At 39.1% G+C, this 25,114-nt stretch overlaps 1 long non-coding RNA gene across 1 annotated transcript; it reads left to right on the top strand.

The window, feature by feature from the left end:
* Positions 1-849: 849 nt before the first annotated feature.
* LOC135261228 (uncharacterized) lies at positions 850-23,112 on the top strand. The gene is made up of 6 exons (XR_010331858.1): positions 850-1,808; positions 2,728-2,803; positions 4,588-4,661; positions 5,103-6,624; positions 19,769-19,804; positions 20,493-23,112. It is a non-coding gene; the product is annotated as an uncharacterized LOC135261228 (long non-coding RNA).
* Positions 23,113-25,114: the final 2,002 nt, after the last annotated feature.

Below are 25,114 nucleotides of genomic sequence, written 5' to 3'. Positions count from 1 at the left end.
TTTTATTCTGCTGCTCTGACTAATGAGTTAACTTCAGAAATTCTCTGAACAGAACCGATGTGCTCCCAGATGCCATCTGACACACCATCCGGCTCATCAAGTTTGCATTCACTCATACATTCTTTTGCATCCTCAGTGTATCTGCAGGCTGGGGCTGTATTCAAAAGAGAAATGCAAGTCAGTGAACATCAGCGGGTCAGTGTCCTGTCCTTCAATATTCAAAATAAAAGAACACTTCCATCTTCTCCTCATCAGCACAATAACTAGCATCATGCACAGGTCCCATCACAAAATGTAGTCTTGTAACGTTTAGTAGGATCATTTTCTGTATAGTGTAACAACAGGCAGACTGTGAAATCAGCGTGATTTCAGTTTAGTGGACTGTGTATAATGCATCTGCTGCTTCCTTCTTGTCCAGGCTTCAACTCCAACTCCAGGCTCCAACTGCTGAGAGGCACATTTTGCAAGTTAAGGAAGAATAAGGATGGGAAGGGGATGGTACTGAACTGGCACAGGGCAAAGTAAAGTGTAAGGTAATACAAGCAGCAGTACGATGCAGGCCGTTATGGAAGCGCACTCTGGCACTCTCCCCAGTGTGTGCCTATGACCCAGTGAAAGTGACACCAAGAGCTGCGGGAGACTCATTTATGTCATTGCTTATGCATAGAATAATGACTGCAGCGAGTTGTACCCAGGCACCCACCCACACACACACACACACATTCACACACACACATACTGTATACATTATATATATATATACATTCCATATCTGGAAGGGCTATGTGGGCGTTTTCTTTGGTAGTGTAGGACAGAGAGATCATCATGCAGAGCTGCAATCATCCCGCCTGCAGGCTTTAATTACTGGTCTCGTTATAAAGGGGAATACCATGAATATTCACCTTTGAATATTCAAAGAAACAGCCAAGAAGCATTTGGAGCCAGGGATAGCTTGCTGGGTTGCTGTGGCAACACTTTACCTGTGACATTTGAACTAAAACTGATTATTGATGCTATTTCAAATGGATGGAGGAATATATGATCTTAGGACAGGTAGGTATAGTAGGGCCATATGTAGCAGAGCTAATTTTATTATTTTCTTTTATTTATTTATTTTCCCTGAAACCCCTATAATTTATTATTTGTGAATTTCCCCAAAATTCGTGCCCGCCTGTAAATAGGTTGCTATCCTGTCATTTCATATGGCATACCGTTTTTTTGGTCCCCCTGGGGCGTCATTTAATGTTGCACTCCCGAGTCCATGGTTCGGTTACAGCGGTAATGGTGAACTGTGTCGGGATTCTTCTCTCCCTTTTTTCGTGTATTTATGTTGTTGTTTTGCTGAAAATAATTATTTTGTGATCCGCACTGAGATATAATGTGCTAACGGACCCTTCAGTCTAGCCTCCATTGCATGCATATCGTAATTTTGCTTTTAAACCGAATTATTGATAATTCATTTGTTTGCCGGCTAGCCTCGTGCTAGCTGCGCCAAGCATATTGTACATGAATGCTAGTGCAAGTTTAGCCTCCAGCTGCCTCGTGGTCTGATTTGTTAGCCGGCTAGCCTTGTTCTAGCTGCACCAGACTTATTATACATGAATGTTAATGGAAGTTTAGCCGTTAGCTGCCTCGTGGTTCGATAGTGCACCGAATAACGCTAATGTTTTGCTCATACGCAATGTAATGAGATTTTGTTTCATACCCTGTATTCCATGCACGTTTTATGTATTTTCGATAGGATGGAGAGACGTTGATAACACAGTAACGACTGACGCCCAGGATGTGCTTTTATTTTTTTAAAAAAGGTATGCTTGTTACTATGCTTATGATAGCCTGTTGTTGCTTATGCTGTGAATTGCTTTATGAAAGCGAGTCTGTGTGAGTGAAATGGACTTATGGTTTGGTAACTGATATCCAATTTATTATTTTATATCCTTTTGCTACTTTTTACACTATATACTGGTTAATGTATTATAAGCTAGATTAATATTGTTAAATAATGAAATGTTAGCTTCAGTTAGACATGGACATCGGTAATGGATGGAGAGAAGTTGATAACAGTACCGACTGACGCCCAGTGTGTGTTTTTATTCTTTTAAAAAAGGAAAAATAAATCCACAGACTCCAGCCTGGCCTGTCTCACTCATTCATCATCACCATCATACACAACACAGAACGCACGCTGTTACACATAGATTCTTCTAGAAGTAGGTAGAACAAAGACAGACTAAGGGATGTGATAACAGTGGAGTGAATATCCTAATCATTCCTTCCACATTAAATACATTATACAGTAAATAGCTTGCAGCAGTTGGTGGTATCAATATCGCAGTTAGCGATATGAAAACAGCTGAAAGCAGCTCTGAAAAGAGAATGGTCACATCCTATATTGAAAAATCAGACAGGATGCTCATTTTTCCATTGATTTATTTAGATCAACACCTAAAACTAGCCCTCATCAGAGCAAGTAAACAATGAAGCATGGCCAGAATATATCCAAACATTGCACTGCTACACAGCTGCAAACAACGACAACAAACATATCAATCAATTAACTCCAGTCAATCTATTCAATATAAGGAAAGTACATTGACACTAACAAGCTATAGTAGGGGAACTTTTCTTATACTGCTGCTACAGTAGCCATTTCAGGTTTGTACTCATGCAATCTAGTCCTCTGAGTTGCTTTAAACAACATGCTTTTTTGCTGTTAAATGTTTGCAGAATGCCGTCTAAAGAGAAAACGAGAGGGTTGGTACCCAGGGAGGCCATGGAGAGGGCTGCAGATTTGGAGATTAGGGTGAGTAGATGGTGTTGAAAACCATTTACATGTATCCTTTTGGGACACCTTAGGCATTTTAAATGGTGTTTATAGTTCAGCGTATAATGTTAAAAGTGTTCAGCTAGTTTGTTTGCTGCATTGACAGCATCATCTTCTGGATGCTCCAAATTATTAATGGAAAACAAACAGCCACCTGGTCACTGGCCTTTATAATAAGCACACACCATAGTAGACTATGCTTTATAAGAGGTTACCTGGGTGTTAAGAAACAAACAAAAGAAGCTTTCCTCATCAGTTTGAACGTTACCACAACTCTATTCACGGAAAGTTACGAAGCTGCTTGTGTGTCAATGTTTCGGCACAGTCTTTTTTCATAAATGAAGCCCCGTAAGCCCCATGTTTCATAATCAGAGGATGTGGCTGGTCTCACATTACCACTGGAAATGTGTTTCCTTGACTAACATTAGTATGTGCAGGAAAAACCTCCCTACGCACATTATAGGGCGGTTTCATTTTCGGTTACAATTATTTCGCCCCCCTATAACAATTATACCGGCTTGGTCTAATGAATGTAACATTGGACTGCTTGTCCGACTCTAAGTTATGAATGTAATTGAACAGGTAATGACAACTGATGTGCCAAAGCTGTTTTAAATAAATGTCATGGTGCAAGGCTAAATATTGTAAATGAACAAAATTCAAAACCTGTTACATTTAAACTGACTCTCCCCTACATAAAAATGGTCAGAAGGATCGATCACCATTAATTACAAAACAAAAAGTACAAAAAACACAACCTCACTTACAAAAATCCGTCAAACTAGTCTTCATTCAAATCTCTGGATGTCATTGTGTTGAGAGAATTAGTCCAAAACATTTTTCTTTGAAGTAATTTCTTTAATGTCACCCCCTCTGGGAGGTAGGGTAATTATCTCAATGCCCACAAATCTGAATGTAAACCATGATTGACGTCAGCATAATGTTTTGGCATTACATAATCCAGGTTTGACATTAACACTCACCACCTGCCAAATGCGGGTAGAATTTGGTAGTGACGTTTAACTCTGTCACTCTTACCAGCCACTTTGGCGGGTGACCTTTTGGAAGCATTTTCTATTAAAAAATAATAATAATAAAATTTAGTTTACAAAAGGCATCTGAAATAAGTTGATTTGAGGTCATATTACATACTTCAACTTCCATTAGCACCGGGTGCACAATGTGTGCTCATCCACTTCACACTCTCACTCTCGCCTCCTCGGTCAAGCTGAGCATATGTATGATAAGAAGGTGAACTTTGCAGAAATCAAACCCGAGTCAAACAAGACACTGCATTCAAATGGGTGTACCATGTATAGTCTTAAGATTGCCGCTCTAAACACAGAGAACAATAATGGCTCCGTGAATGAGCATAAACCACACTTGGTCAAATAGACATCCGTGATTTTGTCGTTTTAGTTTTTTTGCACTGCAAAAAAAAATGAAGGAAGTAGGCTTGTCACAGTGTTCAGTTTAACTGGTGGCATAAAATGCATGTGCCTACATAGGTGTAAGCTAGTTATTTCCACACAGCTTCAACGCTGATGTTATTAAATAAATATGAGCACATTGTATTCACACAATGCTCAATACCATCAGATAAGCCTTAGCCATTTCTCCTCAATTAGGCTATAGGCGAGTAATAAAATATTTCTTATGTGCATTGCAAAATAGTGCACATTTTATCAACTTTTTTAAAATGTTATGTCCAAACAAATGCATGCAGATAGATTCTCCAGTTACCTATGTTTTTATTTTTTCAGGGGGCGGGAGGATTTTGGCTGGTGAAAATGCTGAGTGGCTACTGACTTTGAGAAACCACTAGCCACAGTGGCTGGTGAGCCAAAAATTTAATGTCACACACTGGTCAGCAGTTCTAATTGCAGATATATGCTCAGTAATTTATTATTTTAAGTACCTTGAGCCAAGTAGTTTTATCCTTGTTGACTTGTATCTTCAACACAACATCTTTTATAGTTTGTGCTCACTGGAAAGTAACAGGGGGTGGGGGTATATTCATAAAAGATGGTTATTATGCGCTGTATTGCACTGAAGAGAGATGTAAACTAGCAAGATAAATATGAGAGTGTGGACGTAAACATGGGAATACATGACGTAGGAGTTCAAAAGAATAACAATGAAGAATAATCCTTGTCTTCTTCCACCTCACTGTCTGACCCTAAGGCAGATTTCTCCTTCGTCGGTCTCAAGAAATTAATTTACAATCACTTCTCCTATCAAACAGTGAAGCTACATTTTGCACCTCTCTTTTTTTCAGGAAATAATTACCATATATGTAATTTTCATCACAGTCAAAGGCATGTCATCTGCAAGCTATTGCTTTTTCCACCAAGGAAGATGATGTGGCCAAACAGCAAAACAACAAAACTTACCAGACTTGATCATACATATATATTTTCATTTATTTTTATTTTCACATTGACACTTAAATGGGTAATAAACACAAAATTGAATAAACACCCTACGTTTTTTGGAGTTCTAAAGCTGCCTACTTCAACAAAGACCCCATCTCCACCTCTCTTCTTGATTGATGGGTAAGTATTATGTATTCAACCAATCTAATACAACTTCACAAATTAGCCTGCTCATCAAACCTCCTGTGCCAGAGTTGTGACAGCCCGGACAGTTTTTTTCTCTTTAGATTAGTTTAGCTAGAAATCCTTTTTAATCTTTTCTTTTTTCTATATTGCTCTTTAGCTCTATATTTGGCACTTTAGTAGTAGTTACAAGTAGTAATGCTAGTATCTTATAGTTCTTGTTATAGTATTGTTTTTAACATTTAGGAAGTTACACTAGTTTTTATAATTGTGTATTGTGTTGCCAATTGTATCGTTAATCTTTTCTAATTGCAGTATTTTCCGATTTTAGTTTCAAGTTTAAAATTAGAAAACAACCAAGCCTTGAGTCCTATTCCGTTTATTTAACAAAAATACCTTTGCAGGCCCTCAGAAAGCAACAATTCAAAGCCATTTGCTGACATTATAATAAGATAGCAATTATAGCTTGATCTATGGTGGCTCCTCATTCAAAATGGTGAGACACTGGATTCTTTTTCGGTGAGCGTGGGATTGTTTTACCCCTTGCTGGCTCCACCTACGTGCCTATGACACATTACCGACTGGTGGTTCTATGCCCCCCCCCCCCCCGCCGCTGTGCTCTTACTCTCAACCCCAATTCGCATCTTTTAAAATTGTGAAGTGGGCAGAGACAGGCCAAAAGCTGGCATTGCTGTACTTTAAGGGAATGATAGCTGAATAAGAGGTGAGTACTTGAAGATTCCAAATCTGTGTTTATCTCAAATAAGACCACTTTTAAAAAAAGTGTTCTGTAAAGTTGAGAGCTGTGCGATGCTCCAGGTGATATAAATGAACCCATGAGGGGCCGGCTAAGGACCACTACAGATTGTAGCCTTCTACTTCAGATATACTGCTTTCTTCAGCTCACTCCATGGTGACAGCGAGGCAAAAGGCTGTCCATTGGGCATTATGTTGGTAGGTCTACAGTTACGTTTGAGGGTCTTTCATTGAAGGTATTCATCGGAAAGTAATTGCACGGCTACATGTCGGTTCATTTGACGAAGAGTAGCTCCACCCCAGTGCACTCACTGATCTGACTTTTACATTCGATTAAATCTTCTCGTCGTCCCTTCTGCCACATCCTACTGGGGGCCACTCTGCAGATAAATATGATTATCTATGTTTCCGCAGTATCTTAGGGGTTCGAAAACATTGCCCTGCTTTTCCTGCTCAAACATAACAGGCCAGCGGCTCCAGATCAAAGTGAGTACTTGCGCTCAAAGATTTCGCTGTTAATTATAAATCACTGTGGGGCACATTAAATTTTCTAATTACTTATGCTAATGTCCCTCAATAGGAATGGATGATGGGAAAAGTTGGCTGATGTGGGTGGCATGAGTGGGTGTAAGAAAAGGGGAAAGTTCTTCTCTGATTAGGAACAAATCTAATCTTCGTAACTTAGCCTATCGGAGGCTCTGTCCTTTCTTTAAAACCTGTGGTCAAAGCAAAGGCACAGAATGATAATTCATGGTTCTAGCTTTTATTTTATTTTATTTCCTACTGTCCCCTCAGAGGATAAAGGACATTTTACCTGGCTGTAATGTTTGCAGATCCTTATCCTGACAGATGCCAATGATAAATAACAGTACATTTTAAAAGAATGAAAAGTTTTGAAAGGATATAAAGGCTTTGTGTGGTGGGTAATGATAATGAGTTTAAAATGCTTTCTGCCTGTAAGCAGAGTAGCCCTGTACACAGGAAGGGGAGTTTCAAAAGAGAAAACAAACAAAAATGAGGGTCGGGTGCACCACCACTGAGTGTGCTGACTGGATCTCTTCAGCAACTGCAGAACAATTACCCATTAATCATTTGCCAACGGGCAAAAAAGGATAAACAGCAAATTATGGCAACAAAAAACAGAATTTCAATTGAAACAGGAATACATGTGTGAGCTTCTTTGACAAGTTTGTAAAGGGCTCGGTTCGGAAAGTTTAAGCCCAGTGGTTTCTGTTATACATTGAGATGGTTCTGCAGTTGAAATTTTCTAAAAATAAAAATTTGCAGTCAGTTGAATGAGAGTTGCTCACTGGTTTAAGGCACCCTGACCGATTGCACGGACCTTACAATCCAGGAGTGTGTACTTCTGACCACAGTTTCCCTCTGGTGATGATGCCTTCCACCAGCCCCCCCACCACCAATTTAAACCACTTCAAAGTTTGTCATTTAGCAGATTCCTCGTTATGCCACTCATCCCATTTTAATGTCTTATGCATTGTTACAGGGTGCATTTATGATTACCAGTGCACCGTGCAACCATGGTTACGAGTATTCATTAAACTGAGCCGGAAAGATTGATTAGCAAGTTATCCCACTGCACTGCACTCAGAGAGTGGAGTGTTGATCATATCATTGCTTTAAATTAGCGCATTGTCTTCTGGCACATCAGTCATTTGTGATTCTACCAAGTGATGTACGAGTCTAGAGCAAGATCCGGCTAGCTGGGCATGCTAATGAGCTCCCTTATTACCCTTATTAGAGGACATCTGTTAATTCTGTCTTACAACACATTGTTGTGCTGGAAGCAACTGATTTCCTCTAAATGCAGTTTGGTTGTATCTGGGAAATGCCACTACTTCCTTTCAGTCTGCAGTTCTCCAACTGAGCTGCACAGTCACTGCACTAGAGAACTATGATTCATATGTAGCTTCCACTGGCACACCAGGAGCACCCAATAAACTAGTTTCTCTGCAGGGGAAACCCTGCTGTGTATCACCTTGTGGGACCCCCAGTCACAGTTGGTACAACCATAGTCAGGGGTCACCTCTGTGTTCTTCATATCTTCATTTCTGTAATTAACTTTACCAACTATGGTCAGTCTGAGGTGACTCAACCAGTGGGCTGTATGTATATTTGAATAGGTTCATTTTTTATTTGATGAAGACAGCTTGCATTTTTCAAAAAGGTTTGAGCAATACATGCAATACATTTAAAAGGCTATTGCATTTGTTTTAAAAATAATTATCTACTTTACAGTAATTGATAGTAATTGGTCCAAATGAAAAAGTCTATCAACTGAAAAATACACTCGTTGATACCGGTATGATTGAAGCAATTTCATTCATAAATATCATTAATGAGCACTGAAAAAACTGCCTGCCTCTTCAAGAACGTTCTTCACATTTGTATTCTAAGTAATTGTATGTATGCATAAGTGTCCTCTGCTGTTCCTTCAGTGCATCTGATCTGAAAGAAATACTTGAATGCACTTTGATAAAAGCTTCTCTGTATGTGGCTGAGGAAACAAAAACAAGAAAACATCCAAAGCAGCATAATGGAGCTCCTTCACTACACAATAATGTAAGATCAATAGTGGCAGCAGTTGGTATATATACAGATGGGTGACAAATTAAAAGAAAAACCAACATAAAGCATCTTTGTAAGGTGTCCCCAGAACAGCCACAAGTCCCCAAAACAGCTTAATTGAACCTTGGCATAGATTCTACAAGTCTCTGGAACTCTACTGGAGGGATGGAACACCATTCTTCCAAAAGGTATTCCCTCATGTGGTGTTTTTATTATGGTGGACTGCCTGACACATAAGTTCAAAATCACCCATGAGTGTTCATTTGGGGTGAAGTCTGGTGACTGCAAAGGCCATAGCATATGATTCACATCATTTTCATACTCATACAAACCATTCAGTGACCCCTCGCACCCTGTGGGTATGGTCATTGTTATCCTCCATGGAAGGAACCACTCCCATTAGGATAGAAATTTTTCATCAAAGGTGATCACTCAGAATAACTTTGTATTGATTGCAGTGACTATTCCCTATAAGGGGACAAGTGGACCAAACCATGCCAGGAAAATGCCCCCCACAGCATCGCAGAGCCACCAGATCCCGTCACTGTAGGGGTTAAACATTCAGGCCTGTACCATTCTCTTGTACAAGTACACCACACATGCACTTGCCCACTTGTTGAGAATGTGGTGAAGGATGACTCATGGTAAATGGACTGCATTTATATAGCGCTTTACAATTGACGCCTCTCATTCACCAGAGCAGTTAGAGGTTAGGTGTCTTGCTCAGGGACACTTCGACACGCCCAGGGCGGGGATCGAACCAGCAACCCTCCGACTGCCAGACAACTGCTCTTACCTCCTGAGCTATGTCGCCCCGATTCATCTGACCATATCACATTTTTTCAGAACTCTGTAGACCAGTACCTATGGTTTTTGCACCATTGAACTCTCAAATGTGCATTTGTCTTGGCAATGACGGGTTTATGCACTGCAACCATACTATAATATCTTCTCTGTAATTGTCGACAAACTGTATTTGTTGAACAGTCTGAGTGTGTCCTGCATTGACATTCTCAGTCACCTGAGGAAGAGTTGCTCTTCTGTTTTTCCTTAAATATAGCACTAATGCACGAGCATCACAGTCACTGAATGTGCGCTTTCAAACACAATTTACAATCACATTTACTGATGTCTTTCCTATAGATGTCTTTCCTATTTTTCCATAGGCCCAGTTGACCTTGATTGTGGATCAAAGAGGAAAAGATCTGAGAGACTTTGAAAGAGGGTTCATTATTGGGGCATGGATGGGGCTTCAGTCACAGTTCTATAGGAACAATGACTAAAGTGACATCTGCATTTAGATCTATGGGAAAGTAAATCATCAGTAAATAGAGTCGGAAATTGTGGTAAAAAGTGCGCTTTCCATGACTGTGATGCTTGTGCATTAGTATATACACACACACACACACACACCCCAGGGAAGAATTGTTCAGTGGCTTATGGACCATTGGAATCTAAATCTAAATCACTCTCAGAGAAGACAATCATTGACTTTTCCCATTGCTTGTTTTGAACACTGATGTAAATACATGTCCAGAAAGTGAATGTGTGATATGTCAGTGAGCATGTGTTCATATGATGGCTAAACTGTGCTTATGGAAATCCAAAACTAGTAAATATTCAGACTAATTGTGATGCGTAACACAGTATATCCAAATGTCTGACATCTGTATGTTACCATGAACCACATGAGTGTCAGAAATTTGCTAACCAATTAAAAAGCTTATAACAGTTGCACATCTACAGGGAATAATAGATGCTCTCTGTGGTGCTGATCACAGGGTACTTCTTATTACAGTGATTTCCCTGTAAGGTCCACAAGCTCACAGTTTTTCAAAATGCAACACCTCTAACACCACAATCCCTGGCCCCAGTCAGAGATTACCATTTTAGGACATTTCTGAATAGTGGAAGTGTTATTTCCGTCATCTGGGGCAGCGTGATTCTCCTTCCTCCACCATCACGAACACCGCATGGGGCCCCTGCATTTGGTGGTGGTTCTAATTTAGGCCTCCATTCTGTGTAAGCACCAAAATAAGCAAAGGCAACGTCACAAATCCAAGGGGGATGTTTTTAATAGCACTTTAATAGCCCTTCAGTAGGCACACGGAAACAGAATTAGCTATGTTCTTCAGATGCCATGTGAAATTGCCCCTAAATTACCACTGCTGTTTGCAGCTGCTGGATGATAAATATATGTATATGTTGTGGGGGCAGTTTGCTTTCCGACACCATTTTGTTCACATCATTAGTGCTTGTGCCCTGTATGCTGTTACATGCCATAGCAGATCAGTAGTTCACTCTCTGTGATCCTTTCTTTACATTACATTACATTACATTACAGGCATTTAGCAGACGCTCTTATCCAGAGTGACGTACAAAAAGTGCATCAGTTCAATGTGTTTCTCCATTATGTCGTATCTTTTAAAGGGATAGCTCACCCAAAATTAAATAGCATGAGCAACTCCTCAGCCACGTAAGCTTGTTTTCAAATGTCTAATAGTCAAGTCAAGTCACTTTTATTTGTATAGCACATTTAAAAACAAAAGGAGTTGTGCCAAAGTGCTTTCCAGTCACTACAATACAACACAACAAACCACAACAAAATTACATCACAATACAATACATGTATTAACAATACAACATAGAAAAAGTTAATATAATAATAATAGGTTATATTCTTATCAATACTGTTGTTACTGTATTGTAAGACATACCACAATTTTTTTCACATCATGTTTTGCATGAAACATAAGATTTTGTGTGGAAAAAGTTAAGCAGTTTATCTTACATAGACTGTTATCAATCAGTATTAAACCTCACATCTCAATGTAACTCAATGTATGTTCTGGTTATACTGAATTAAAATTTTGGATACACTGAAGGAGAGGCAGCTAGGTGGCAGTAAGAGAGCTCACCAGAAAGACAGAGTCAAGATTGCAGCTCTCAGGAAATTTTAATATGAGCTGGGAGAAGACAGCATTTGCACATTTCTGCCTAGGAATGCTAATTGTCTCAAAGATTACAAAAGTTACATGGGGTAACTAGGCCACTTTCACAATTATCCCTGCAATAGCACCAAGTATTTACCAAGGTGTACATACTTCTTCGGTTTGACATGCTGAAAACATGTATCATGATTATCTGACTTTGTGGTCAAAGGTTATTAATATTTTTGTAATAAGCCAGACTCACATAATGTTTTAGTGGCTGTTTATCCATCCAATTTTAACATATCAAAATGGACCTTAGTCTGAAGAGGGCACATACCAAATGTTCTGCAGATCAGTTGATTTTCGTAGGAGAAGAAGCAAAAATAAATTTTGTAGACTTCATGGGTCCTTCTGGCAAATTTGATTGCTATGAGTTAGGGAATATGAGAAAAAATGAATTTTGACAATAGGTCAAGTGATTTGAAAGTTATAGGCTAAAAATGGGGGGAAATGTCCCTTTCTTCCTGTCGTGACACTATCAGGCCAATTTAGGTATGTTTTATTATCTGAGTAATAGGTGGGAATGGTAACCTATCTGCCAAATTTGGTTGCTCTATGATTTGCAGTTTTTGCTATGCAAACAATTTTAGGGCAGAAAAACTATTTTTAAGAAGTCGGACAATCCCAATAGGGTTCCAGTACCTGTGGTGCTTGGACCCCTAACTCTGGACAATGACAATAGTTCTCTTCGCTAAAGAAAGCAATATAAATAAAAATAACAAGTATACAAGAGAACAAGCAGTGGGTCGCAGAAACAACCACACTAATAATAATGCCTTGCATTTACATCACTTTTTTCACACTTTTTCACAAGTGCTTTGCAGTGATGAGATGGACACTCTTCTCATTCATCACCAATGTGTAGCATCCACCTGATAACTGTGCAGCAATGGCAGGCATTTCAATTCATTTATGTGAGCAACAGTGAAGGGTTGATGTGATCCACACACACAAACATGCATACTGTGAGGTGACAGAAACAAGCATCTTTAAGTGGTTTACAGATAGTAGAGAACACAATGTCAGAATGAGAACAGGACATACAAGTTGCCTTTTCATTCATAGAAAAAAAATCACATCCCTACAGTCTAACCTCGGGAGGTAAGAGCGTTTGTCTGGCAGTTGGTGGAGGGTTGCCAGTTCAATCCCCCGCCCTGGGCGTGTCGAAGTGTCCCTGAGCAAGACACCTAACCCCTAATTGCTCCCAACGAGCTGATTGGTACCTTGCATGGCAGCCTTTCACTGTTGGGGTGAGTGAGTGTGTGAATGGGTGAATGAGAGGCATCAATTGTAAAGCGCTTTGGATAAAAGCGCTATATAAATGCAGTCCATTTACCATTAGATAGTGGTGGGAAAATAGGACATTTTCTGCTGTGTTTCATCCATCAACACTATGAATGGCACCAGCAAATCGTTTCAGCTGAGCTCACAGAGTTCACTTTTTAACATGGAAATGGGTCATTTTCTTTCTTGGCTAACTTGACTAAACATGTTTCTCAGGAAAGCCAGACCTGGGGCTGTGAAAGGAAACCTGTTACCATAGGGACAGCTGCAAGTGCTTGCGTGTCTCTATGGCTCGGCAGGCTTGCCTGTGCGTAAAGAGAGAAGCACTTATATAACCGTAATGAAAAACACTCAATTTTTCATTGACGCATATTGAAGAGTACAGTGACCTTATGATCAAACAATGCATGAACAAAGTTCAGAATATTGTTCACACAAATCAATCAATGAATAAATAAACCAATTTATTATGTTTAATTTACTAGGACACCTAGTAAATTGTATCCTCTTCAAACACATTTGAAAAAAATCAATGTAGTCCGTTTAAAAAAATAATAAAAACAAACATTCCATTCTACCCAGTAACCACTAATAATTTTTTTACATGCATATCGTTTTTTTTTTTTGGTCGTTTTTTTTTTTGGGGGGGGGGGGGGGGGGGGTTCCCGTGTTGCTTGCTCCTCCAGTCAGTTGGCATCAGAGATAATAAAAAATTCACAAGATCTTACCTCAATGAAAGAAGGTTGTACTTTGACCCACAATGCACATTAGGACCACATCATCAAGATATAAAAGGATCAGATCGAAAAGAGTGGCCATTAAATCTTAGCGTTTGAACATCTTTGTTGGTACCTGATTCACGGTGCACTAGAGTGGCTCACTAGAGTGATGAGTATGACTAGTCACTGCTAAAATGGGGAAAAACAAATTCAGTCATCGTTTGGTTCATTTTGGGAAATAGCCTATTTAGTTAGCTTACTTGCTGGTTATTTAGTTAGTAAAATTAGCTTTCTGGTAGCTGCTGCTCTTGCAGGCAGGTGGTTTACTTTCTTGGGGTTAACACGCATCCCAGAAAACCTGGAAATTCGTGGTCTAGTTTTCCAGTCATTGAAAACACATGGAAAATGACAACATGGTTTAAAAAAAACTATCAGTGATGGAAATAAAATGAAGCAAAGCACACTGCAATGCTACAAGCAAAATAAACATGACAACACAACAGATTTTAAAGTTTGGATCTGGTGTATGCTTAATTACCAAGTAAAAGTCGCTCAAAAAGTTGTATAAAAAGCCATGCAATGTGGGAGCAACTTTTCTCAGTTTACTTACTGTTTACTTCAGTTTCTACTGTAGCTACTGTAGTCATTAGCAACTTTGCATCATTGCTAGTCAAATAATATCTAGTTAAGGTAGAAACCCTGGTCAACGTACTGTATATACTTTAGATGCATCGAAAAGGGGAAAAAGTTTATAATGGCACAGTATGACAGTTAGTGATAACCAAGGATAGGCATTTCCAATGATGCTGAAAGGTAAACATTTTATTTACAGAGCATGACCGTTATTCGATAAGAAGAGAAAAGACATACAATCTAACAAACTACGATGAAGAAAAGGAACACAAAGAGATGATTGATGTATGCCCAAAATGCTCATACGAGAGGACCAGCAGAACTGCAGGCAGTGGAATGATCAAAGCCCAGGGACAGTCAAAATTTTACCTTACACTTCCACCCCTCATATGCGTTTGGCTTCAGTATTTAGTACATTTTTTTCCTGACTTTATCGTCACTGTAATTGCGACAAAGAGAACTAAGTCATTGAACCAAGGAAGAATGAGCTACTTTTCAAGAAATGCAGACAAAAGGTTAACACCTAAGATCCATCACTGAAGCCACTCTTGGTTTCTCTCTCTCTCTCTCTCTTTCATAAATATAAGATGCATAATACTTGTATGTAGTCCCATTTAGCTCTTCATCTCCTTGAAATAAAGTATGGGGTTGAGATGCAGAGTATAGTACCAGTCTTCTCACTCTTCCCTCAGCTTTGCTAATTAAATGTGAACTAAATATTTTCACTGCTGTCCTGATAGACTTGCAGCATCACCATTTAGTGCAATAGAGTATGTTGAAATATTTAGTGTGTTTTACGTTGTGTTGTTATTACTGGAAGTGCAATATTGTCACTTCTAGCAGTAATAAAATAGGAGAAACAAATTATTGAAGAAAAAACATATTTGTATTATGGATATAAACCGACTTCCGTTTCCTCCCACAGTCCAAAGACATGCAGGTTGGCTTAATTGGAGAGCCTAAGTTGCCTAGATAATAGTGTGTGACTGAATGATGTGTGTGCCCTGTGATGGATTGGCGACCTGTCCAGGGCATATTCCTGCCTCTTGCCCAATGCATGCTGGGATAGCAACCCCCCCCCCCCCTCCACCCTGACCAGGAATAGGTTTGTTAGATAATGGATGGTTTGATGGATGAACATAAACCGTCCACATATTGTTTGAGTTTGTGCCCCCTCAAAAGTTTTGGGTGCACTATGCTCCTGGTTCTAAATAAGCCTGCTCAATAATTCAGCATTGACAAACACCAATAACAGACTTCAAAGGCAATCAAAAGCCAAGAATCAAGACTAGGTTTAACCACATGTGAAATAATATAACAATATGTCTTTGTTCCAAACATTATGGAGTAGTATAATAAATGCACAATTAGAAAGGCTGTTATTGTACAGAATACATCCGCACATGAATTAATTCCCTTTAAGACATTTTTCAAGAATCGCATTAGATTGGATCGAATGACAACGACCCACCAAAGTTGCACCCCCCACTATTCCAAAAAGAAACAAAATATACAAAATGTGGTTGTTACAGAGGCTGCCGTGTCAGTAGCTGATAATGTATGTGATAGCTACTCACTCTATTTACAATAATTATGCTTTAAAATAGGAAGAGGTGGCATTACCACAGGTCCAGTCATGCAGGAGGTGAGGCATGCATTTAAGACACCTCCCAGTCCTCTGGGCTTCTGTGGATCACAGCACCAACATTAATTTCTATAGCCACCTGACAGATATACAGAGGACATTGCTCAGAGCCACCATACAGCAGTGAGATACACAGAGGGACAGAAACACATTAAGGTACCCAGATTGACAGTATATTTTGAGACATAAAGAGACCATGGCAGTCAGTGCCACCAACTCTGCCTTAGCTAATGATACGTCCATTGTCTATATAATTATTTTCTACTGATAAATTGTTCTACATATGTCATTTCATGGTGGTGATGCCAAAATAAACCTTGCATAAATAATCGCCAAGTCATCTGACATATCTGAAATGGTTTGGCATTCACTGTGGGAAGCTAAATAGGCATGCACCAGGCAAGAATGTCTGTCCAGACAAACATGTTTCCTTGGTGAACAAATATGAAGCAATTATAATATAGTATAAACTACTCACTGTTGCTTCAAAGTAATCTTTTGCAAGATGTTCATGCTTGCTTTACACATATTCTGAAGAGGTTTAAATCTCTTTTTTGACATGATGTCATTCTGAATTCTATTGCCTTTAGATGTAATGTTCCCACCAAGGAGAACTGAAATTATGTAAACTGTTCCTTTGGTGTATGTTTGTAACAAAAGTTCTGAGTGGTAACACTTTGTGGACAGGCCCAAGGCAGTTCCCATGACGGCAGGGTGGGAAGGTACTTATGAGGGCTGTGAAACAATACTGTTGTCCCCAAAGAAGACAACGGAATTTTTGCCGTAAAATTATCGTGAAATACATTAAAAGTTAAGTGTACACACTGTCAGTCTGTAAAATGAATCCTCTTCTCTGTCTCACTCGTTTATTAAACCAGAATTTCTCCCAGGGGCAAATTCTCCCAGGGCCCCAGCTCCTCATTTTGAGAAGGCCCCGATTAACCTGCAGAGGAATGTCACCAGCCTGTCGTCAAACATCAGTCTCGGTGACGCCGCTCTGAGAATAAAAGGACAGGCATGTGGGAGGGTGACAGAGGGACAGGAATGTTTCTGATGGGCTGATAGTCGGGGCAAACCTGCCCACTGGGTACACAGTCCTTCGGCTTCTGCGTCAGCCCTGCCCCACTGCAAGCATCTGATGAGGACAGCGAGGGTCGATTCGCTCGAGCGGGGCTCCGATCTTCATTAGCACAGCATTCACTCGCTTCCCACGCCAGACCACAGGCAGGATGAACGCAGCGCAGGTGCAGCCCTCGGGAGGCTCGTTCTATCACACGCACCACAGAAACACACACACAGAGAACAGAGAGCCTGCCCGTCGCACTCACAGCAACAAAAAGAGAAATACATCGTAAATAACAACCCATACACACACACACACACAGGGCATACGCACCACAGAAACACACACACAGAGAACAGAGAGCCTGCCCGTCAAACTCACAGCAACAAAAAGAGAGGGAAATTCATCAACAACACACACACAAACACACACACAGAGACACTTGGTCAATCAGCACATTAAATACACGTTAACTGGTCACAATGGCTGAATCTTTATGCAAAATGAATTGGTAGAGAGAGTGTGCAGCACAATCTCATATTCAGTTTGATTTAGTGTCTGGTCTCCTTACAGCAGACAAGTGAGAGAGCAGCACCTGCTGACAAAAGTGTATTATTACACGTAACACAATAAGCACAACCAGGGGGACTCAATCAAACACATTTAGACTGTTCAGAGGCATATGCTATTCAGTTGAACCAAAACAAACCTTACCAAGTGCATCCGCCCCCCATATGTCATTAAAGTCTGCCTCGCTATCAGAAGTAAGATTCTTGCCAATGAAAATAAAATTGTATTTGGTGATTGACACCCAGAATTGAACTTTATTGGTCAGAAATAGGTACCCAAATGTGTTGCTTTGAATGACAAATTTGCTTCATTGGTTTCATTTGATTTGCTTATATAAAACAGGACAGGGCCAGCTCTGCTTATGTCCTGTAAAAACAAAGCCTAATGCTTAAACCACAACCTAAAGACAAGGTTTATAGCATATTTGGATTTCATTGCTAAAACTTTTGAAGTTTTACAAATGTGATAATTTTGCTAATGCCAGGCCTGTATTTGGGCTCGTGCAAGTGAGATTGTTAATATGGAAATTCTACAATATTATACCATGTAGTTAATTTGGTTTCTGGTTAGCTTGTACAGTGTAAACTGGGCAGAAAAAATGCATTTTGAGGGTGTCCTGTTGTAGTATTACAGAGAAACAGAAATAATATAAATAATTTGTGCAATCGCCTGTCCAAATAAATTGATCTGTACGGCCTGCTTTGCTTTAATGCTATATAAACAATGAGGCCAGAGTTTTTTAAACTGTGCAAGAGCCCAGGAGTTCCATTTACCTCTCAGTATGCAAATACTTGTATGAGCCCCTGGTCACTTAAAGACAATTAATGTCCCTGAGGTCTTTTTTTTTATAAGAAATAGGAAATCTGAGAGCAGATTAAATAGCACAGAATACCAGCCTCCCCGTGTGTCTATGAACTATGAATGAACATAAGAAGGTCCCAGATGTCCTGTTCATGATTTCCTTAATGGTCCTAATAGGGTCTTTCCATTGTCTCTGTTTTTGAGGACACCATTCTGGTAACAGTGGTCTCATTTCCCCTGCAGTGGTCTGTGAGAGCCAGGAAGATCAATGCCATGTCTGCTTCATTGCTTCCCTCTTGTGGTGATAACGTGAAACAGTATCCAAATGCAAGATCACTTCTTTATGCACACATACTGCATTAAACCTTCCAAGGCTGTAGGAAATAACACAGGTAATGAGGAAAACTATGCTCAAAAATGTGGAAATTGTAGTCTTTTGTATTAATAAAATTGTTCAGAGAAAGTTTTTCTTAAAAACAAGTAATCACCTTATTTCCCAAAATGAAAGGTGTCAAAGTTATTGGTTACTGTTACTGTTTTCAGTACTTTGTGAATCTTTCTTTTGCAAAGATGAGACTACTTGAGTGGTCTATAGTGTTTTATGAGGTGAGTGAACATATGGGGTGAAAGGTTTAAGTGAAATGATTTGATGCAGGGCATCAATTTTTATTATGTGGTGTAATGGATTTTGGCATATTTTTCTCCTTAGGTGTGTGACTTCCACTTTATACTGCAGGCAAACAAATTTGGGAAACAAATTAATAAAAAAGCAATATATTGCAGAATTGAATCGCAATAATTAGAGTGTTGCAAAAGCACAAAGAATCAAAATAGCATTGTACTGTGACACAAGCATCGGGATAATATTGTATCGTGAGGTCCTTGGTCTGGTGATTCCCACCCTAAGTGACATCATCATGGCAGGTAACTCATGTCTGTTTATATGGGTGCCATTAGAAGCAATGTACAGATGAATACCCGTTGTGATTAATTATAAACCGAAACACAATTTGCAGTATTCTTATTTCATCTTTCCATCCTTTTTCTGTTCTCTACCTACCGAAGGTATTGGATGTGAGTGTTACTTTTACTCTCCTTCCATTGTATGTACCATTCCCTGAAAATTCTGTTGATGATTATGGTGCCGATACAAGAAAATACCTTGACGGTTTGGCCGTATATAGACATGTCTAATTTGTTTTGATCTATGCTGGCCACATAAAAGATAACTATCTTTTTATACACTCAAGACACTCAATTACGTAATGTTGGTTTATTTTATTGTGATACTATAATTCTATTATTATTATACGTGTAACAACCCATTCTATTTCAGATGGAATTTATTAAATCCATGGACAGGCTTGGGGAGGTGAGTACTCTTGCATAATGTTTTTTTTATTTGCTTTTTGCGCCTACTTTTTATCTGTTTTCACAGAAACAATTTTAATGGTTTCTCTTGGGTAGAATATTAGTAAAAAAGTGAAAAAAAAAAGCATTCCCATGTTGGAACATGTCTGAACTGGTTCCGAATGTACAATGCAGATAAGTTTGATCTCCTCAATTAGGCTATAGTAACACAATCATTTTAATTTGCATCACAAAATTACATTTCATTGCCATTATTTAAAATTGTGGATGCGTGTACATGTTCTCTGCACTGACATATGGAGAATATTCATGCCAAAGACCTGCAATGCGAGATTTTGTAAGTTAAACGTGCATGTTTTGTTAATGATAACCTTTATTGTAGGTTTTGCTTTCGTTAAGTGTAGTCTAGTATTTAAACTGATTTGTCGACTCGCTCTCTCTTTCCAAAAACTCTAATTTCATGAAGGTCCTTTGGAAGATATTATAGTTATATCAGTGTAAAAAGTTAAAGGTGATGTTTTAGTGCTTCTTTAGTTAGGGGTCCAAGCACCACAGGTGCTGGAACCCTATTGGAATTGTTCTGATTATTATTAGGTTTACTAGGCAAAGCTTCTGGAACCCTATTTTTTTGTCACAGTTAAGAATTAATATGCAGCATTAATAAGCAATATCTTTTGTCATTATCACAGTGGCAGTTCAGCTCACCTGCAATAAAAATATCAGCTGTGAACTAATCCAGAAACACAGAAAATTTATAAAAGCTTATAAAAGTAAGCGATGACCACTTCTTCATTCCTTCCTGCCCGGTCACCAAAGGCTGTAGGACATTGTACTCTCCCACTCTGTGAATCCTTCCAGAATTCTCCCAACTTTTAGAATTCTTCAACTCCTGGGCTTGCAGAAGGCCTGAGATTGCTGTTGTCATCATAGAAGCTCATCTGAGCGGACAGGTAAAGTTGATCTCGACAGCAATGAGGCCGCTGCCAACTTCAGCCTTTGACGAAGCATCTTAACTCACGTAGAACCCAGCACACACCCTGCATGTAGAGAATAGAGTGCACACATACAGAATAATGAGCTCCGCATGTTTAGATATTGCATGAAACTATTGTATAGATTAAATAATTACATACACAAATCAGGTTTTGCATTTACACTTAAATAGGTTTTAGTTACATATTTAGATTTTACACTTGCAATTTGACTTACATTTGCAAATATCTATTTACAATTAGGTAATGTTTTGGCAGCTATCTCACTCCATATGTAGGGGGTGCCTTTTGCAAAACACAAATTTGCATAGACTCACTAAGGCCCTCAGAATCCTTTCCTGCAAGAGTCCTGAGTTGTATGTCCCCCTCGATTACTAAATATGAATATGCACACATTTTGGAAAAGATATTTTACTACAGCTCCTTTAAATGCAGCCTCTGTTCAAATTTTGGAAATATGCGTACAAATATACATACAAATTGAAAAGGGACCAATATAGATCTTATGTATCACATTTTGTGCTACTACTGCCCTAGGTGGCGCTACTGCACCTCTTCAAAATTGCCATTTCTTACATTATTATTGCAGATGTACCCTTACTTCCAATACACACCAAAGAGGGTTTGGATGATATTTGGATTAGGTTTGCTGTCCATGACATAGTACAAGTTGCTACAATAAATTCTGGCGTAGGACATAGAAGGGTTGATGGTCTCAGGGATTGTTGTTTGGAAAACTCTGTAGACGGTGCCAGAGGCAGTTGTACGCGTCATCTACAGTGATGTTTGGAGTTGGATGGTGACAATACTACTCCTATCCAGGACTTTGTATGGGAAACATTTCACACAAAATATATACTAAACAATGAATATGTTCAGTCACAGTCTACCCTACCCAAAACAGTCTGGGGTGCACACAAAAGCCCGGGTAGGTGTAAAAATGACCCCAGAAGTGTTATAAAGTGAAATTCCCCTTTAAATAATTGAGGCCAGAAGTTGGCATGGAAACTATAAACAGATATGGCCCTCATTGCCCACCTCTGCTCTAGAGAGTCAGAAAAAATGGAATGCCTCTGCACAACATACAGGAATAGAAGAAGAAAGGAGAACAGGCAAAACACGCAGAAGAGGAGTGGAGCGGCAGGTGTGGCTACCAAAAGGTCATGGCCTGAATTACGAACCATAGACTTCCTGGAGCCCTACCTTCTAAATAAAGCAACTGGAGGTAACATGGAGGCAGAGGCAGAGGCAGAGGGGGAGCAGGAGCAAGAGCAAGTGGGGGGCAGTTAGTGGAGGACAGTACACTTGAAGGTGATGAAGAAAAAGGTGACAGCAAGGATAGATTAATGGGGTAAAATGTGGCCAAAGCTGTGTTTTTATTTAACCATTATTTAACCAGGAAAACCCCATTCAGATTGAAATCTCTTTTGCAAGGGGGACCTGACATGAAACACAACAAGACTTACACCTAACAAAATGTACAAACATCAAATGAGGAATGAGACAGAGGTGTAACAATAATTAAAAGTAGAAAAGAGGTTAAAAGCAAGAGCATACTTCAGTCACAGAGTCATGAATTGCATGTTTAAAGTCCACAATTGAAATTAATTTAAAGTTTAAAATTCTTTTGCAGATTGTTCCAACTATAAGGTGCAAAATATCTGAAACCCATTTTACCAAATTCAGTAGTGGGAGGAGGGACTTTAAAGTATCACGTCCCTAGAGCGGAGGTAATAACTATGTGAATTTCTAATTAGCAGACAGCTGAGGTAGGAAGGGAGTAGAGCAATTGTTGTTTTGTAGATGAATATGTACCAGTGCGTCAATTAAGTAAGTAAAAGTAAAATTAAGTAGTACCATAAGTTAAAAGATGGATCATGACATTATAATGAATGTGTGGCAGGGCTCGGTTTGTGAGGGAGAATCGGGGCAATAGGAGGACCACGCCTACTGGTTAAGTAGGCACGCACACCTGGATAACATTACGAATCAGTCCAGGGTTTAAAAGTGTGCCTTCTTTTCCCAGTAGGTGCCTGAGACCGGGGATCACATATCCTTCCGAGAGAGCAAGCGAGCGATCAAGCATGAATGGGAAGTGGGCTGAAAAGCTGTCGGTTTTTGTTCATTTATTTTGCCTTTGTTATTGTAATTTATTATTTTTACCTAGAGCCCATGAGGTGGATAGGAGAAGCCTTTTCCGTTGATTTAATTTTCCTGTGTGGTAAACCGCTGTCTGTCTCTCAATATTTGAACAATAAATTGCTGGTGAAAACCAGGGGTGTGGCACGGCATGTGACAGAATGTTATTAATATAGTTGTTCATGGGGCGACATAGCTCAGGAGGTCAGACCGATTGTCTGGCAGTCGGAGGGTTGCTGGTTCAAACCCCGCCCTGGGCGTGTCGAAGTGTCCTTGAGCAAGACACCTAACCCCTAACTGCTCTGGCGAATGAGAGGCATCAATTGTAAAGCGCTTTGGATAAAAGCGCTATATAAATGCAGTCCATTTACCATTTACCATATATGATTCTATTGATTGCTCAAGTATGCGCTTCATTAATTCTTGATATGTTAAACATTAGTCTATCCTTTCCAATTCATCATGATTCACGCAATAAAAATGTAAATGCTTATTTGCGTACCAGTGTTGTTAAGTGTTACCAAAAGACCTATTGTTAGAAGCTACCAAATGTAAAACAAGAGTTTTATGACTAGACCATACTTACATTTGAATATTACTGTTTTAAAATCACAGGTAGTGAGGTACATTTTGGAGTTAATTTGAGAATATACTTATCCAATTAGGCCTATGTTTCAAATGTATGTTGAATAACTCTTTTCCTTTGCCTGCATGGTGCTCTAACATTTTTGGGAAATACTGTCATCAGACTGTAAAGGGCACAAAACATGACTAAGCTTGTGCTATTTATATTGAAAAAAAAAGAAGTATGCATGGCTAAAATAGTTTTGTATAATCTCCAAAATATATTCCACCCTATACATAACATATGTGGGCTCACTGAAGCAAAAAATGTTGTTATTCAAACGACAGGCTGGAAACCAATTCAGTCTCTTCGCTCCGTTGTGCACAGCCTCGTTCTCTTTTGGCAGGGGGAGTGAAGGGAACTTATTATTGACAGGATATATTGACTTATTATTGACATGGATTTCATATTTTTTTGTTGTCAGAATAAACTGTCCCAAAATAAATAGTTGGTTTTACTAAATAAATAAAATTGTTGGATGTGCTTAAAAATTAGACATGTTGCATGCAATTAATTATGAGACATCTTCAACTTAATTAGTTTGTCCTACTTTAAAGTCAGAACTCAGAATTCTGACTTTATTCTCAGAATTCTGATGTTTCCATTAATAGTTTAGTTGCAGGAGCCCTGAAAGTCTGAGTTGAGCAATCTCTGGACACCAACATGCTGGCCACTAGGATTCTTGCGTGAAGGAGTTAAGATTTTCAGTTGGTGATTTCAACCAGATTGTCACGGATTCTGTAATAAAGCCCCATGCTTCATAAAAAAAATTTTCACATGTGACCCTAATCCTTTTCCGTAGATGACGCTATGCCAAAATGGCAAGCAAATTAGTTGAACATAATTAATATTAAACACCAAATTAACTTAAAACGTCAAACATGTTGATGAGTGAGATTAACTTTTATGAAAGAAATTAAACGCCATTTAAAATGCCTATGGTTTCCCCAAAAGGACACATAGACAAGTAACATGTAGATGGTTTTAAACACCAAAGTGCCCTCCATGACCTCTCTGGGTACCAACCCTCTCGTATTCTCTTTAGGTGGCATTCTGTAAACATATAACAGCAAAAATGCGCATTGTTTGTTATAGCAATTCAGAGGTGGTATAACTTTAACAGCTGCTGTATATTTATAAAGATGGGGAAGTCATGTTTTTTTTTTTGTCACGCAGCATCCAGTCCCCACTAGAACACAAGCTAGGAAACCATAACTTTTTAAGGAAAGTTAATTTTTTAAATGATGTCTGATTTGGTTTATTGCAAATAAAATTAAAGCCTTATACCCAAAAATTACATCCAGAACAGTTTTTTATGTTTTATTTAGCTCGCTCAAAAACAATTTTTTGGAAGTATTTCCCGAAAAGGCTCAGTTCCTTTGGGAGGTGGTAAAGGACTGAATTGTTCACGTACAAACCTGAAATGGATACGGTAGCCGCATTGTAGGCCCTACATTGCTATTGATCGTGTTACCTGTATCAAGCGTCACATTAGAATTTACCTTGTTTTGTATTAACCAAAGTCTTATTTCATACTGAGAAATATTTGTTCAGT

This window comes from Anguilla rostrata, chromosome 8, assembly GCF_018555375.3.
Source record: "Anguilla rostrata isolate EN2019 chromosome 8, ASM1855537v3, whole genome shotgun sequence".
Classification (NCBI taxonomy): Eukaryota; Metazoa; Chordata; class Actinopteri; order Anguilliformes; family Anguillidae; genus Anguilla; species Anguilla rostrata.
This window is presented reverse-complemented; position numbering and strand designations above follow the sequence as displayed.